The sequence below is a fragment of the Halichoerus grypus genome, chromosome 3 (assembly GCF_964656455.1).
Source record: "Halichoerus grypus chromosome 3, mHalGry1.hap1.1, whole genome shotgun sequence".
NCBI classification, from domain to species: domain Eukaryota; kingdom Metazoa; phylum Chordata; class Mammalia; order Carnivora; family Phocidae; genus Halichoerus; species Halichoerus grypus.
Window position 1 is genome coordinate 40,298,534 of NC_135714.1, and position 18,694 is coordinate 40,317,227.

The 18,694-nt window shown below is 38.9% G+C and overlaps 1 long non-coding RNA gene and 1 pseudogene across 1 annotated transcript in view; both read right to left on the reverse strand.

Annotated features, from left to right (window-relative positions):
• LOC144381343 (uncharacterized) overlaps positions 1-18,683 on the reverse strand; it is a 32,515-nt gene extending 13,832 nt beyond the window's left edge. Inside the window, exon 1 of the long non-coding RNA XR_013446338.1 lies at positions 18,345-18,683. This is a non-coding gene — a long non-coding RNA (uncharacterized LOC144381343). The remainder of the gene's footprint in view (positions 1-18,344) is intronic.
• LOC118536321 (small ribosomal subunit protein eS21 pseudogene) lies at positions 11,081-11,632 on the reverse strand (annotated as a pseudogene).
• Positions 18,684-18,694: the final 11 nt, after the last annotated feature.

Sequence of the window (18,694 nt, forward strand, 5' to 3'; positions counted from 1 at the left end):
ACCCAGGATTTCCCCTTTCCCACACATTTTTATCTGGAGACAAATTTGATATTATAGTTATAGACCTACCTTCTAAATAGGAAACTGCACTAAATCTTCCAGAGACACTGAATATTGTTGCTGATAATTTCTTCTATCATTATTGTATTTTATAGGAAATTAGATACATTTTTCTTTTCTTTTTTTTCCTTTCTTTTTTTAGTATGTTCTATGCCGAGTGTGGAGCCCAACTCTGGGCTTGAACTCACGACCCCACATCAAGACCAGAACAGAAATCAAGAGTTGGAGACTTAATTGACTGAGCCACCCAGGTGCCCCACATTTTTTCATGATTTTAATTTTAATTTTATTTTTTAAGTAGGCTCCATGCCCAGCATGGAGCCCAACACGGGGTTCAAACTCACAATGCTGAGATCAAGACCTGAGCTGAAATTAAGAGTTGGACGCTTAACGGACTGAGCCACCCAGGTACTCCTCATTATCGTAATTTTTAAAACATAGAAAGTATATAGAAGGAAATAAAATTTATCAGTAAGTTCATATCCAAAAAAGGTAACTAGTAAAATTTTGCTGTATTTTTCTCATATGTTTCCTGATGTATACATATAAACTTTATGGAATATTTGCTATGTGGCAGATGCTTTACATTAATTATCTAATTTATTCTTCGTAACAACCTTGTGAGGTAGGTACTATGAGCATCTTCTACATTTCCCAGATGAAAAATCAGAGAGATTATCTTGCCAAATATCATGTAACTTATTGTAAAGCACTCCATTATTCTATCTACAATACTATGATCCTCCAGTGCCATTTCTGTGCCACCTTTTTTATTTACTGTAAAATAGTGACCATCATACTATGGTATTACATATTCATTAAAAACATGATTTCTTAAGACAAAATCAGAGAGGGAGACAAACTATAAGAGACTCTTAATCATAGGAAACAAAGAGTTGCTGGAGGGGAGGGGAGTTGGGGGATGGGGTAATTGGGTAATGGGCATTAAGGAGGGCACATAACACCCGGTGTTATACGCAATTGATGAGTCACTAAACTCTACTCTGAAACTAATAATACACTAAATGTTAATTAATTGAATTTAAATTAAAAAAACATGTTTTTTAATAATCTTTTTTGTTTGGATGAGTCATTATTTATTTAATTATCCCCCGCCCCCATTGTGGGATACTTATGTTATTTCCAATTTTTCATTATCATATTTATTTTTAGCAATAAATATATGCTCAGTATCCAAAATTTTGTTAAATAAGGAAATATATAGAAGGTAAAAAATCCCTTGTGCCATTATCCAAAGAGAAATTCCACCCCTCTTTTTTTTTTTTTTTTTGAGATAATCACTTCCAACAGTTTTGTATATATTCTTCCAGGATTGTTCTTTTTTTTTTTCTTAAGGATTGTTTTTCTTATTTAATTTTTGACCAAAAAATGGAATATTCCTATATGTGCTTTGCATCTTGTTTTTTTGTTGTTTTTGTTTTTTTTTTTGCCTTTATAGTATCTCATGGGCACATTTCCATGCCAGTCCAAGTGTTCATCGGGACTCTTCCTGTGGCAAGAATTAGATACCAATTCAAACCAAATTAGATTAAAAAGGGATTTTTCTTTTGCTCATGTAAATTGCAAAGTCCAGAGGTAGATCTCTACTTCATGTGCAGCTGGATTCAAGTAGTCTAAAGGTAGTATCAAAAAACCTTCTCTCTCTCTCTCTCTCTTCCATTCTGGTCTTCTGCCTTCATCTGTGGTGGCTTCTTTCTCAGGCAGGCACCAGCAGCTTAGCAACCCCGGTGAAGGGAGTGTGCCTCTTCCCCAGTACTTTCAGCCACAGTCCCAGAGTAGACCATCATCAGCCTAGCTTGTGTTGTGGGCCCATCGCTAGAACTGAGGCATACCAGCCTCTGCCTCACCATACTAACTGGAAGTGAGCAACACTTGGTTTCACAAAGGAAAATCAGGGCACTGCCTATTTTCAAAAGAAGGAAGAAGGGAGGCCAGCAGTTGCAACAATAGATGTGTGCTATGGCAAAAGTAGATCTGTTTCACAATGTGCCATAGCTTATTTTTTAACTTGGTGATTGGATCATAATTAGTTTAAACTAATCTATCAGGGAGCATTCTATTCTTATCAAATAGTCTATACTAATATATTTTATACCTACATTGTCTGATTTTTAATTTTAAGTACCTCTAGTACTCAACTGGTTTCATATTTGGTATACAATGTATCACTGCCTTCTCAATAATTTGGCAGTGCTTCACATGGAAATAAATATAGTGTGTGTTATGGCCTGATTCGCATACCCCCCCAAAATATGTATAAGTCCCAACCCCCAGTACCTCAGAATGTGGCTCTTTTTTGGAAATAGGGTCTTTACAGTGGTAATCAAGATAAAATGAGATCATTAGGGTGGACCCTAATCCGGTAGGATTGGTGTCCTTATAGAAAGGAGAAATTTGGACACAGAGACAGACACACAGAGGGAGACCAGGTGGAGATCCAGGAAGAAGACAGCCGTGTGACTGCAGTGATGCATCTACAAGCCAAGAAACACCTAGGATTGCTGGCAAACACTACTAGCTAGTGGTGACCCTGCTGACAACTGAATCTCAGACTTCTAGCCTCCATTTATTGTGAGAGAATAAATTTCTGATTTTAAGCTCCCCAATATTTGGTACTCTTTTATGGCATCCTTAGGAAGTTAACCTATCATGCTTATCTTTCCTGGAGGACTCTACTTCAAAATGTCAATGAAAGGCAAATAAAACCAACGAGATCACTACTTCATATCTAAAAGATTGACAAAAATTAGAAACCCGGGTAATGCCAAGAGTTGGTGGGCATGTGGTGATACATACAGGAAATCTCATGCACTGTGGTGGAAGCACAGCTGGGACAGCCATTCTGGAGAGCAATCTGGCAGTGCTTAGTCCAATAAAGAATAGGCATGCCCATTCTCCTGCTGGGTACGTAAGTTCCAAGAAATTTCCACGAAGGTCCATGAGTGGGTGTTCAAGGAAGTTTGTAGTATCACTCTGTGCAGCTGGGGTTGAGAACCCACTGTACAGACTCCACAACACAAAAGTAGGAAACACTATCTTCTCAGCATGGATAGCAACAAATAGGCACAGTTTGAATCCTTGTATGGTTAACAGTATGACTTATTTTGGGTAGATTTGACAAGTAACATTTATTTTTTTTTTAAATTTTATTATGTTATGTTAGTCACCATACAATACATCATTAGTTTTTGATGTAGTGATCCACGATTCATTGTTTTTGTATAACACCCAGTGCTCCATGCAGTACGTGCCCTCCTTAATACCCATCACCAGGCTAACCCATCCCCGCACCCCCCTCCTCTCTGAAACCCTCAGATTGTTTCTCAGAGTCCATAGTCTCTCGTGGTTCGTCTCCCACTCCGATTTCCCCCCCTTCATTTTTCCCTTCCTTCTAATGTCCTCCATGCTATTCCTTATGTTCCACAAATAAGTGAAACCATATGATAATTGACTTTCTCTGTTTGACTTATTTCACTCAGCATAATCTCCTCCAGTCCCATCCATGTTGATGTAAAAGTTGGGTGTTCATCCTTTCTGAATGGCTGAGTAATATTCCATTGTATATATGGACCACATCTTCTTTATCCATTCATCTGTTGAAGGGCATCTCAGCTCTCAAAAAATTAAAAATAGAGCTACCCTATGACCCAGCAATTGCACTACTGGGTATTTACCCCAAAGACAGATGTAGTGAAAAGAAGGGCCACATGCACCCCAATGTTCATAGCAGCAATGTCTGCAATAGCCAAAATGTGGACAAGCGACATTTATAAGATTTATCAGAAATCTACCTTGTGGGCGCCTGGGTAGCTCAGTCGTTAAGCGTCTGCCTTCGGCTCAGGTCATGATCCCAGGGTCCTAGGATCGAGTCCCACATCAGGCTCCCTGCTCGACAGGAAGCCTGTTTCTCCCTCTCCCACTCCCCCTGCTTGTGTTCCTGCTCTCGCTATCTCTGTCTCTGTCAAATAAATAAATAAAATCTTAAAAAAAAAACCAAACAGATCTCCCTTGTGTCTTTTATCCAAGTTTGTCTGTATATTCATGTATTTTCTTATGCAGTTATTTAGAAGAAAATGACATTTAAACTTAAGTGGTGAGAAATTTTAGTTTTTTATCATGTGAGTATGTGGATATACACATTTTATGCTGGTTTTATAGATTAATGATCTCCAGAAAAGAAAATATCCCTGTCTTCTAAAATTAGAACCACGCATATTTTATTCATTCACAGTTTGTTTGGCTTTAGCATTTGTCATTTAAATTTGGAAAAATATTTGAAAGAAAGTAATCAATGTTTATTGCTTTCATTAGAACATTGTCAACTTTGAACTTTATACTTGGCTGGTTTTCATCCTTTCCTTAAATTACTTTTATTTCTTTATCTTTGCTCAGAAAGACTTTTTTTCTTTAGAAATACATTTTAAAAATCATCTTAAATTGTGGCTTTTAAAAAATTAGACCATAGATACAGACCACAGAATTAGATTGATTTGATTAATCATACTCTTTGGTTGATGACCCAGTATCATCACTGTCCCCTCCCCCCTTTTAAAAAATTTAACTTCAGTCACTCTTAATGCTCCATCCCCACCCCCGGTTTCTTCCCAGCCAGGATCCCACACCCAAAGATTCTGCTTGAATTAGTTTGTGGTAGGGGCCTCATTATTTCATTTTATTTTTTAAAGATTTTATTTATTTGACAGAGAGAGACACAGCGAGAGAGGGAACACAAGCAGGGAGAGTGGGAGAGGGAGAAGCAGGCTTCCCGCAGAGCAGGGAGCCCGCATGATGCGGGGGCTCGATGCCAGGACCTTGGGATCATGACCTGAGGCTAAGGCAGACGCTTAACGACTGAGCCACCCAGGTGCCTGGGGCCTCATTATTTTAAAAAATCTATCGAAGTAATTCTTATATGTAACCAAGCTGAGAACCAATGGTGGACCCTTGCTACAAACTGTGATCCTAAGACTAGCAGCATTAGTTTCACCTGGAAGTTTATTGCATAAGGAGATTCTCAGACCCACTCAATCAGAACATACTTTTAAAACAAATCCCCAGGTGATTCTTTTTTTTTAAATTTTATTTATTTATTTGAAAGAGAGAGAGAGTAAGCACGAACAGGGAGGGAGAGGGAGAATCAGGCTTCCCCATGGAGCAGGGAGCCAGAGGTGGAGCTAGATCCCAAGACCCCAGGATCATGACCTGAGCCAAAGTCAGATGCTTAAATGACTGAGCCACCCAGACGCCCCTCTCCAGGTGATTCTTAGGCATTTTAAAGTTTGAGAGGCATTGATTCAGATGGATTAGTTTCAAATCCTGTCTCTACCACTTATTAGCAATGTGACCTTGAATAAATCACTCAACTTCTTTGTGCCTCAAATTCCTCATTTGGAATAATAAATGGAGAATAATAATAATGGGATAGTAAGGTAAGGATAATAATAGTACCTACCATCTATAGAGTTGTGAGGATTTCTTATGATATTGCCCTAAAATGTTTAGAACAGTGCCTGACACAGTAAATGCACAACAAATGTTAGGTATTATTAATCACCTTTTCTTTTAAGCAATACTTCTTGGACTTCTCTATCCATCATTTTGATCAGTGATTCTCAATTGTCTCTTTAGCATGCTGCAGCCACCCCCAGCAGAATCAACTGGTAGATTTAAAAAATGTATGGCTCCCTCAAGTCTCATTTCTGAAGATTCTGATTCAGTAGGTTTAGGGAGGGGTTCCACAGAATCTATATTTTTAAATCTAAATTTTAAAAATTTCTTAAACTTTTAGATCCTGAGGTGATCTAATGCTCAAAATCTTTGGATTGGGAATCACTGCTTTAAATGTTGGTGCATTTAAATGCATACATTCACAAGTTCCATCAATGGCCTGATGACTCTAGCCCAGATTTTTTGCTGAGCTCCACACCAATATATCCAACGGCCCGCTGCAACCCCCTACTTGGGTATTCTATGGACATTGTAAAATCCCCATGTCCAAAATTCAGCCCTTCATCAAATTTCTCCCCCTCATTTTCTCTGTCAGTTAGTGGTTCCACCATCTGATACTGCAACCACGCCCAGAAAGCTGGCAGTCACTCTTATCCTCTTGAAATTTCCTACCTAGTTAATAATGTCTAACTAGAGGTTTCCTAGCTGGCTCAGTAGGTAGAGCATGCAACTCTTTTTTTTGCCTCATATATATATTTTTTAATTTATTTAAATTCTAGTTAGTTGACATACAGTGAATTATGGGTTTCAGGAGTAGAATTCAGTGATTCATCACTTACATACAACAACCAATGCTCATTACAACAAGTGCCCTCCTTAATACCATCACCCATCCAGCCCATCCCCCGCCCACCTCCCTCCATCAACCTTGTTTGTTCTCTATCATTTCTTTTTTTCTTCCCCCCTTCCCCTATGTTCATCTGTTTTGTTTCTTAAATTCTATATATGAGTAAAATCATCTGGTATTTGTCTTTGACGTATTTCACCTAGCATAATACATTCTAACTCCATCCGAGTCATTGCAAATGGCAAGATTTCATTCTTTTTGATGGCTGAGTAATATTCCATCGTATAAAAATACCACATCTTCTTTGTCCATTCATCAGTCAATGGACATTTGGGCTCTTTCCATACTTTGGCTATTGTTGATAATGCTGCTATAAACATTAGGGTGCATGTATTCCTACGAATCTGTATTTTTGTATCATTTGGGTAAATACCTAGTAGTTCTATTGCTGGATTGTTCTATTTTTAACTTTTTGAGTAACCTCCAGAGTGGCTGCACTAGTTTGCATTCTCACCAACAGTGCAAGAGGGTTTTCCTTTCTCTGCATCCTTGCCAACACCTATTGTTTCTTGTGTTGTTGATTTTAGCCATTCTGACAGGTGGAGGTCGTATCTCATCATAGTTTTGATTTGTATTTCCCGGATGATGAGTGATGTTGAGCATCTTTTCATGTGTCTGTTGGCCATCTGTGTATCTTCTTTGGAAAAATGTCTATTCATGTCTTCCGACCATTTCTTAAGTGGATTATTTGTTTTGGGGGGTTTTGAGTTTAATAAGTTCTTTATAGATTTTAGATACTAACCCTTTATCAGATATGTCATCTGCAACTATCTTCTCCCATTCTGTAGGCTGCCTTTTGGTTTTGTTTCCTTCGCTGTGCAGAAGCTTTTCACCTTGTTCATTTTTTGCTTTTCTTTCCCTTGCCTCTGGCAATGTGTCTAGTAAGAAGTTCTCCTCTAGGATTTTAATGGTTTCTTGCCTCACATTTAAGTCTTTCATCCATTTTGAATGTATTTTTTGTGTATGGTGTAAGAAAGTGGTCCAGTTTCATTCTTCTGCATGTTGCTGTCCAGTTTCCCAACACCATTTGTTGAAGAGACTGTCTTTCTTCCATTGGATATTTTTTCCTGTTTTGTTGAAGATTAGTTGACCATACGGTTGTGGGTCCATTTCTGGGTTTTCTATTCTGTTCCATTGATCTATTTGTTTGTTTTTGTGCCAGTACCATACTGTCTTAATGATTACAGCTTTGTAATATAGTTTGAAATCTGGAATCATGGTGGCTCCAGGTTTTTCTTTTTCAGGATTGCTTTGGCTATTCAGGGTCTTTTGTGGTTCCATACAAATTTTAGGATTGTTTGTTCTTTGTGAAAAATGCTGCTGGGTGTTTTGATAGGGATTCCATTAAATATGTAGATTGCTTTGGGTAGTATAGACATTTTAACAATGTTTGTTCTTCCAATCCATGAGCATGTAATGCTTTTTCATTTCTTTGTGTCCTCTTCAATTTTTTTCATAAGTATTCTATAATTTTCAGAGTACAGATCTTTTACCTCTTTGGTTAGGCTCATTCCTAAGTATCTTACTGTTTTTGGTGCAATTGCAAGCAGGATCGATTCCTTGATTTCTTTTTCTGCTGCTTTGTTATCGGTATATAGAAATGCAACAGATTTCTGTACATTGATTTTATATCCTGCAACTTTGCTGAATTCATGTATTCTAGCAATTTTTTGGTGGAGTCTTTCAGGTTTTCTACATAGAGTATAATGTCATCTGCAAATAGTGAAATCACCTCTTCTAGGAACCCTGCCTTGTTATGTTTTCCTGTAATGCTCTAGGTTTCCCTTAATTACAGTAGTGATTTTCTTGCATTATAAATCGCATACTTAGTTAGGTATATGGGTTCCAGAGTCACACTGTATAGATCTGGATGCTTGTATCAGTGGTTACTGGCTTCATGACATTGAGTGTGCTACTTAATTTCCATGCTTGGGTCTCCTCTTTGTGAAAAGATTATTTTAGTAGGATTCACCTCTTATTTTGTTTTGAGAATTAAATGCTATGACATGTAAAATTCTTAGAACAGTGCCTGGCACAAAGTCAAGTACTTGACAAACATTAGATAGGATTACTATCTCTGCAGATAAACTTAGCTTTTTAGCAGCAGAGCATGTGTTTGTGTTTGTGTTTCTGTTTTGTTGTTTAATCTCTGCACTCTTTATCCAGTCTCTGGCATATAGTACTCATGGATGACTGTAATTTTTTTACTCATTAAGTCTTTTAACAAATTTTAGTTGACACCTGTCACGCACTTCTAGGCACTAGGGACACATCAGTGAAAAATTAAAAGCCTGTTCTCATAATGTTTACCTGGAGACAAAAAAGCATTAAGTAAACAATGGATAAGCAGTAGAAATATGGAAGGGGGGAAAATGGGGAGGGGTTGGGGGGGATCGGAAATGCTAGTGATGGGCAGGGGTAGAGGATAAGAGAAAAGGCAGAGAGGGGTTGCAATTTTTAAGCAGGATAATCAAGAAAGGCTTATGAAGAAGATGACATTTCAGCAAAGATCTGAAGTAGATGAAAGATTGAATTATGCAGGTATGAAAGGGCACTCAGCTCACTCAGAGGAGGGAACAATTACACAGACCCTAAGATGGGCTCCTGCTTGGCATGTTTGAGAAAATGCAAGGGCAGTGTTGCTGATGTGTAGTAAGTAAGGGAAAGAGTAGGAGAATATGACTTCTGGGTCTCGTCTGCCACTGTAAGGACTTTGTCCTTTGTTGGAGAGCAATGAGAAGGCATTAGAGGGTTCTGAGGAGGAAATATCTGAATTGGGCTTTAACAAGATCACTATGGCTGCAATGTTGAGATTAAAATGAAGCAATGTAGGGAGAGAAGTTAGAAGACTTGTGCAAGAATTCAGGCAAGAGATGATGGTGACATGGACAAGGGTGGTAGTGATGAACTGACAGGATTTACCAAGAGATTATACATAGTGTGTGAAACAAAAAAGAATCAAGGATGCCTCCAAAGATTTTAGCCTAATAAACTGGAAAAAGAGATTGCCTTCAAGTGAAATGGAGAAGACTGAAAATAAGAGGTTCTTTTTTCCGGTTGAGTTGGAGATCAGGATTTGGTTTGCGGATGTAAAGTTTGAGAGGCCAAGTAGATATATGTACATAGATATGTGAGTCTAGAGTTCCAGAGGAAGAGGTCTGTACTAGAAATCTAAAGTTGGAAGTTATCTGAGTATAGATGGTATTTAAAACCTTGAAACTGGATGAGATTACCAAGGTAGTGACCACTGAGATGTCCAAGATCTGAATCCAAGGGCACCCCAAAATTTAGAAGCCACAGAAATGAGGAGGAACCAGCAAAAGTGGTTTTGAGACTCACACTGAGAAAGTGAGTCCTATAAGGTAGAAAAAAATGTAAAAGTGATATTTTGAAACCAGGTGAAGAAAATATTTAAGTAAGAAGTGATCAACTGTGTCAATTGCTTTAGGTCAACTAATACAAGGATTGAGATATGAAAAATCAGTTTAGTAACATGGAGATCATAGGGTGTTTACAAGGCCATTTACCATGGAAAGGTAAGGGTAAAAGCATGCTTGAGGTAGGTCTGAGAGAGACTGGGAGAACAGGAATTGGAGACAGAAGTATAGACAGTTTTTTCAAGGAGTTTTGCCATAAATGAGTCAATAAATGGGGATGTGGGTGTCAAGAGAAGTTTTATAGGGTCTATTGTTGTTAAAGGTATGAGAATTTATCTCATTTGTAAACTGACGGGAATTTTTTCAACAATGAAGGGAAACCAAGGATGTGGGAAAGAGTGGGTAGAACTGCTGAGGAAATATCCTTGAGCAAATAAGAGAGGATAGGATCTACTTCACAAGTGTAGGGCTGGTCTTGGATGGGAGCCCAGGCAGAAGATCCTAGCAGTAATAGGAGAAAAGACATAATATATGGACACAAATGCAGGTAAGCAGGCAGATGTTGTGATGAGCCTGCGGTTTCTAATTACATCTATTCAGACCTTTTCAAGAAATATCAGAGCACTTTTCTATTACATATATAAATCACTTTTTAAAAAACATTTTATTTGTGAGAGAGAGACAGATAGCAAGAGAGAGCACGAGCTGGGGGGAGAGGGAGAAGCCAGTACCCTACTGAGCAGGGAGCCCAACGCGGGGCTCTATCCCAGGACGCTAGGATCACTACCTGAGCTGAAGGCAGATGCTCAACCAACTGAGCCACACAGGTGTCCCTATAAATCACTTAAGTTAAATAACTAAGCATTCTTTTTTTTTTTTTTAAAGATTTTTATGTATTTATTTGAGAGAGAGAGAGAGAGCATGAGAGCGGGGAGGATCAGAGGGAGAAGCAGACTCCAGGATCATGACCTGAGCAGAAGGCAGTCGCTTAACCAACTGAGCCACCCAGGCACCCATAACTAAGCATTCTTAAAAGAGCCTAGTATGCATGACACTGTTGATTTGAACATGGAGGGGTTCCCCTTTCTTGCAAGGAACAGTATTGTGGGTGAAATGAGGAATTAATTGTGATGTAGTGTTATCAAAAAGGCATATGAAAATACTGCAGGAGCTAATACTGAGAAAAACACTGAACAGAATTTTCAAGAGTATATAGGCATGCAGCTAGGGCTAATTTCCTATGGTTTAATATTCTGGGTCAGTAAGCTTTTAAAGTTCTATGATATAACATTGTAAGAATGTGACAATTCTCATTCCCTGCAGACAAATAAGTAAATACTGTGTCTTTTGGTCAATTTGAAGCTGATATAGGGAAACTGGCCTGAAGTTGATAATACTTTAGATTTCTAGCCTGCAAACTTCTGACATCTAGATACCAAATTGCTTCCATCTCAGAAAGTACTTGGCTCTTGAATCAATCTTTCTCTTTCCTTCTTTTGGGTTTTTTCCTTTTTTTTTTAAATGAAAATATTCCACCTTTATTCTCCTCTCCAGTCAGGAGTTCTTTGAAATGATGCTGTTGGCCTTGGCCAGCAGGAGGATGGAGTCATTTGATTCATCATCCTGTGAATGGCCCCACAGATAGCATAGGTTTTAAATTGGCTGTTGAACCTGCATGTCACCTTGTCGACTTTGGCCACGTTCATCTGGATGGATACGTGGTCCTTGGCGAGGCTGATGCCATTGCTGAGGGAGCATTTCGGCAGCACATACAGTTCCACCAACTCATCAGAGTTGTTCTGCATGTTCAGAGTGCCCCCGCTCCTACTGCCATGAGCATGAGCGCAAACTCTTGAATCAGTTTTAAAAACATTTTTTCCCCCATGTATACTTTTTCTTAAGAGGAACTCATGAATAATTAAATATTTACAGTTGGTTTAAACTTTAAACATTTGGTGGGAGTTTAAAAAATATACGTTATTTTAGGGGCACCTGGGTGGCTCAGTCATTAGGCGTCTGCCTTAGGCTCAGGTCATGATCCCAGGGTCCTGGGATTGAGCCCTGCATCGGGCTCCCTGCTCAGCAGGAAGCCTGCTTCTCCCTCTCCCACTCCCCCTGCTTGTGTTCCCTCTCTCGCTGTGTCTCTCTCTGTCAAATAAATAAATCTTAAAATATATATATATGTTATTTTAAACTTTCAGAGAACAAAATTTTAAGACCCTAGGAGTTATTATGAAATGAATTATTTTTTTTCCAGTCTCATAAAAAATAACTTCAAAACTGAGAGTGCCATGTAGGACCCAGCTGCAGAAATTCAAAATCAGCTACATGCAGCTGCATTCTGGTTCCCCTAATTCATCTAACAGCTTCTAGTGGGTTCTGTAAGTGACATTAGAAAAGGCACAGCAGATGTGCAAGATGGCTCCTGAAATCTAAAGTGGGACAGAGTGTTCTCTGATTGATTGACAGCATGAGGAGCACCGTGAGCAAGGCTCGTCTCCTGTGGAGGATCCCCCCTCCCTCTTCCTGCTTCTGCCTACAAATGAAACTTTCATACAAGACAAGCAGGGGATGTAAGTAAGTAAGTCTTTCTCTTCAAATATGCATTGTAGTGAAAAGATTCTCAGCAAAAGAAAGTCACTTAGATGTGGAAAAAATTCTCCTTCTTTAACTTCTGACAAAGAGTTGACTCTGCATAGTTATAACAAAGTAGACAAATATATGTTTGAATGCGAAACTCAGGATACTGGAGATAGAGCTGAGATTAATGAAAAGAACAAAGAAATAATGTAACTGGGATTTATTAGCCCTCAAACAACATTGATTAGAACTGAAATATTTCATCATTAGAAGCCCAATATTGCCCTAATAATAAAGTGTTTGTTTTAAATTTTAATTAGAAGGCTGGACAAAGTATTTGAGGTTGTTAACCAGGAATTCATAGTCTAGGCTATATCACCTGAACGCTTACTCCTCTCCAAATTCCTTTCTAGTACCTCAAGTCCTCAAGAAAAGTGAAAAACACCTCATTAATTGCATGTAAACTAAATGCTGGACCCAGGGCTAGGTGCTTCTTATAACTTTATGTGGTTTAGGATCTCAGAGATGTTAACTAACTTTTCTTAGATTCATATTAATATAGAAACATAAACCCCTAATTTTACTGATGCTTTTCTTCATCTCTTCTGCTGTAAAATGGAAACCAAGTATAAAATGTACCCCAGGAAAATATGTCTAAGCATAAATTCAGATGCATGCTAGGATCCCGAGTTTCCTTCAAACCAGCGCTAGAAGAAATTCACACAGTCATAAATACAAGATTCCTCTGTAGAAGAAAGTCAGGAATGGTAAGGTGTTTGCAAAGAAGAGCTGGGGGTAAATTGTCTTGAAACTTTTGCCTACAACATTTGCCTAAAACTATGCTTATTTGGAATCATCTGCCAAATATGCCAGTGAATTCATATCCCCTGGGAAGCCTGCCTTTCAGAGGGTCTTCAAGTGCTGTACTGTGATAAAAATCTGAAAACTAGAGCGGACCTCACATGTGATTACATCTAGACTTCACTCCTGAGGCTTGTGAACTAAACTGGGTTCTAACAATGTAAGCAGCAATCACCTGGTTACCTCCTTGTACTCTTAAGTATCCCTTCTTCTGCCCTTATAACACCCTCAGATTCCTACTCCAATGGCTAGCCTGTAGCTCTGAACCTGCAGCAACCCCAAGCTCTGTTATCCTTCCTTTCATTTCCCATCACCTCCATTTTAATGATGACAAAGTCTTTTGTGGTATTGGTGCAAATCCATCAAGTATGAAACATTTACATTCCACTATCTGGTCAACATCATATTCTTCTTGCTCTCCCACACAGATAATTTTATGTACAACTGTGCTTTGACAACATGGTGACTGCCAGGTCTTTGAGAATCCTGACTTTATACCTATCTGTCTTCACTTTCTCCCTACTTTGATTCCATTGCCCATCATTTCAGATATTCTCTTGCCAATATCCTCAACTTACTTGTCTTTCCATCACAAACATATAAACTGGTATTCTGTACCTTTCATTACTTTTTTCCTCCCTGTTTCAAAAGATGGGTCAGTCCTTCTCCCATTTATACTAATCCATCTCTATTCACTCTCCTCTCTCTCTCTCAGAAATTCTATACATGTCCCAACTTTTTTTACATCATGGAAAGCACAGAAAAATGACAATATTTGTGCTATTCACTAGAATAAACTGAAGGGGACTGAGGAATCTATACCGGGCTTCTATATATATATATATATAGGATATATATATACACACACACACACACACCTATTTATATGTTTATTTATGGTATAATTGTGATGAAAAATAAAATACAAAATACAAGGGAAGAGAATAAAACCAAATACTGACTCTATTTGAATAAATATTGAATTGTATAAAACCTCCAAATATATCTTTTAAACTTGAACTTGCTTCTCTAAATGTAATTTTTAAATAGATTTAAATTTGAAATGGCCACACAAATTTTCTTTTTAATGATTATCTCTTTGAATTCTTTTAAGTTCATGTACTCATTTTTAAGTGATATCTACACCCACCATGGGACTCAAACTCACGACCCTGAGATCAAGAGTCGCATGCTCTTCCAACTGAGCCAGACAAGTGCCCCCCTTTTAAGTTTATTTATTTACTTATTTATTTTATTTTTAAAGATTATTTATTTATTTACTTGAGAGAGAGAGAGCACCTGCAAGTGAGCACAGGGGGAAGGGGCAGAGAGAGAAGCAGACTCCCCACTGAGCAGGGAGCCCAATGCAGGGCTAGATCCCAGGACTCTGAGATCATGACCTGAGCCGAAGGCAGATACTCAGCTGACTGAGCCACCCAGGTGCCCCTATTTACTTATTTATTTTTAAGTAATGAATTCTTAACAGTTCTCATTGATGAGAAATTTTGAATGTAATAACCTTTCAATGCTCACAACTTAAATTTTATCTAAAGACTCTTAACAGTTTTCTTATCTTCCATTAACAAATGTAACACAGAAATGTCCTGTGATAATCCAAGTGAATTTTGAATCCAAATGAACTTTTAGATTTTAAATATACCAAAATAACAATGAGCTCTAATTTGCATTGTTTGAACAGTCCACCTGCAGCTGACCTGGACATCACAAAAAGCATATATCAACTACAAAAGGCCAGACATGTTGAATTAATTTGAAGACTGAGATTTGAGGCTGCTCTCTGGGGCTATTCCATGAAACTACACGCACCAGAAGCCCCTGTCCTGTCTCCTTGGGTCTCCACCCTGCTAGCTGCACCTCAGGATGCCTGCCATGCTCCCTGGGCATTGAGAACATAAATATCTCTGGCACCCCAAGAGCTCCTTGCTCCCAGTGGGCAGCAATGTGCCCTTTTGACTAAATTTTCTACCATTCAGGATGAAGAGCTGAATGTTGCCCACCATTCTCATCATCTGTGGAGTACAGAGGGATGCCATTAGACTTTATTCCATACTAGGTACCCTCGGAGGACCTTAAAGAAGGTTGCTCAGCTCTGCTTGCAGCTCAGATATCCCAAAGACTGAGTGGATCAATAGCTTGTGGCACACCTATAGCATATTCACAGAACACAGTTGGAAGATCTACCTTATGCTATTATCTCTTTTCACTCCTATATTTTCAACCCTTCTCTTTACTGGTTTTTCCCCTTTAACAATTATAGTCAAGTCTCTATGGAATTAAAAAAAACCAAACTAACCTTCAGCCATTCTTTATTTTCTCTTTAGCTACCACTCTATGACTTCCTTTCACCGAACAACTAAGCTTTGGCAAAGAGCAGTCACACTTTTTTCTATATTATACCCAATCACTCTTTTCTAAACCCACTGTTATCTAGGTATGAAACTACTTTCACAAAGTTATAAATAACCTTGTTGCTACACTTAATGGATAGTTCTCAGTCTTTATCAGCATTTGACACGAGTGACTATTCCTTCCTTTTGGGACATTCTCTTCCCTTGGCTTCTATAACATTATATTTTGAGTAATAAATATGTTGAGCGGGGTGCCTGGGTGGCTCAGTCAGTTAAGCATCTGACTTTGGCTCAGGTCATGATCTTGGGGTCCTGGGATCAAGCCCCATGTCACATTGGGCTCCCTGCTCAGCAGGGAGTCTGCTTGTTTCCTCTCCCTCTTCCTCTGCCCCCCCCACGCGTGCTCGCGTGTGCTCTAATAAATAAAATCCTTAAAAAATTAAAAAATAAATGTGTTGAGCACTGTAAAGTCTATGGTGAAAAAATAAGACACAATCTCTACCCTGACAGAGCATAAATGGAAATATGCTGAATAACTGTGATTATAGAATTTCAAGACTTCATCTGAAAAGACAAACTTTCTTGACACTGAAATTAAGGAGGAATTTATTACATGGGTTTCATTCTAATGAATTAATGAGTACCCTATATAATTCCTTTATAATTAATTTTTTTAAGTTATGTCTAACAAGTGGTCATTTCTTATGGTGACATTTCATTAGATCTTACCTCTGTGCAGGTAGTCTGAAGTGAGATGATTTAATTTAATCCAAACAGATTGATTTCTGGTGATCTCACAGTTCAAAATTAAAGCACCAAAGTTCTCAATTTGCTAATAAATCCTGTAGGCTTATCAAATGCGAATCAGCTTCTAGTAAGACTTTGGATCTTACCCAATTTATGTTTGAATTCTTTGTTGCATCATCCAAGTTACCAATACACTGAATAACCTCTAAATGCTAGCATAGAAAATGACAATTTACTTTGAATGTTTAGAATCTTATTTGTTCCCACAGAAAGAGCACTACACCCTTTCATCAATAAAAATCCAACTTATTAACTGACTTGATTGAGAAATACATGGGCAATAGAAAATATACTTATCAAAATACCATATGCCTTGTGGTAGGCCTGGCTCAGTAAATATAAAGACTATGATAGAACTGGATTCTGGAATCTTACAATCTAGTTAGAAAGTAAAGATCAGATTTTGCTTTAGCATAAAACCCACCCAGTATGTCTTTTAATTATCTGTTCTTTTCTTATAAAAATGTCCTCAACGAATTCATTTAAGAAATATTTATTGGTTTCATACTATGTGCCAATCATTTTGATGCCAGACTCACAGATCTTTTATTTTAGTGAGTGGAGACAGAAAAGCAATAAAAAAACCAAATAATTGTTCTAGATCATAAGTACTATGAAAATAAACATGGTAACATGGACAGTGATTGAGGATGTAATTTTAATTGGATGATCAAGGAAGGCCTCTTTGATGTGGTGACATCAGCTGTAACCTGAGACAAGAAGCCATGTGAACACCTGGAAGAAGAGTGTTCCAGAAGAGAAAACAGCAAGTGCAAAGGTCCAGGCTCAGCTTAGCATGTCCCAGAAACAAAATGAATATTAATTATTGATGATTTTGGGAGTATATTTATCAGCCAAGGTCTCTTTCCTAAAAGAGTTCTGTAATAGAGACAGAGGTAAGCAAAAAGATCACACTACAATGCAGAACTACACTGAAATGACAGAAGTATGTACAAAGAAAAGAGATGCTAAGAGGGAGGAGTGATCAATTCTCTGGGCTGTGTTTCAAGGAAGGCTTCACAAAGAAAGTAGTGTAAAAGTAGGATTTTGAAATACCAACAGAGTGAACCAGGCAGGGAAGAGGGTTAAGCTAGGGGGAGGAGCACACAGGGACTGCGAGTGCAAAGGGCTGCAGGCTGTGTTTTTTATTGAACACTACAATACAAGAAAGTGAGGCTCAAGAGGACAGAGGCTGAGCCATGCAGGGCCTTAATATTCTGTGCATGATAGGAGCTATCAAAAGGCTCTAAAGAAGGAACCACAGGATTGGATTTGTGTTTTAGATAGATCACAGCAGGATGTCTCTCTTAAATATGCCTGTGGGAGAATAAATATAGGGCAGCTCTAGAGGCAGTGAAAAAGGTGAAATAAGGCCAGTGGCAGAGGGACTCAGAAAAGAGGTAAGAAACCAGAGAGGTTTTTAGGAGTTGATGAAACAGAAACAACCAAGTAGGGCTAATTGTTCACTGTTGACTCACCAATAACTGTCAGTATCCCGCACATAGTAGGCACTCAATAAATACTTGTAAAATGAATAAATGAATCAGTGGTGGCTGGCTGTGGCAGCAGATGCCTGATGAACAGAAGTCACGAGGCCCACATTCAAACAGATTCTTCCATTAACAGAGAACCACTGAGTGCTTGTCTCTATTCAGGCGTGTTGCTTTAATCCTAACAACCCTATGAGACAAGTGTAATTTCCATTTTTTCAAATGAGAAAAACCTGAGGCTCAGAGCGATAACGTACGATGCCTGAGGTTCTAGAACTAGTCAGCAGCTGGACTCAAGGCACCATGACACACAGCCAAGTGCGCATGCTTAATAATTACTTTCTATTACTTAGCCTTAGAGGCTCAAAGAATGAAATAGATCGTGTAAAGCCCCAACCAAAGAAATCCAAGGAAAATCGGTTACTCTTAACAAGAGGTTTAACACGGTTCCCGAACTTTCCTGTCAGCCAGTCGCTGGAAGACCACAGACGTGCGTCACAAAAACCTGAAGCGAAGCCTCCTACGGCGGTCAGGAAGGGGGTGGGGCGGGGTCCGGACCCGCAGAGGTGGCGCGCGCAGCCGCAGTGCAGCTCGCGAGCGCCGCGGCCTAGGGGAGAAGGGAGGAGGGACGAGCAGAGGAGGGCGGGGCAGACAGACGTAGGCGCTGGCGTCCAGTCGGAGGCTGCTCGACTTTGGGTTCCGCGGGGAGGTCTTGACGTCATTTCCTTCCGTAGGTCGCCAGTGCTTCCGGGTTGCGGTCATTTTGAGCCCGTA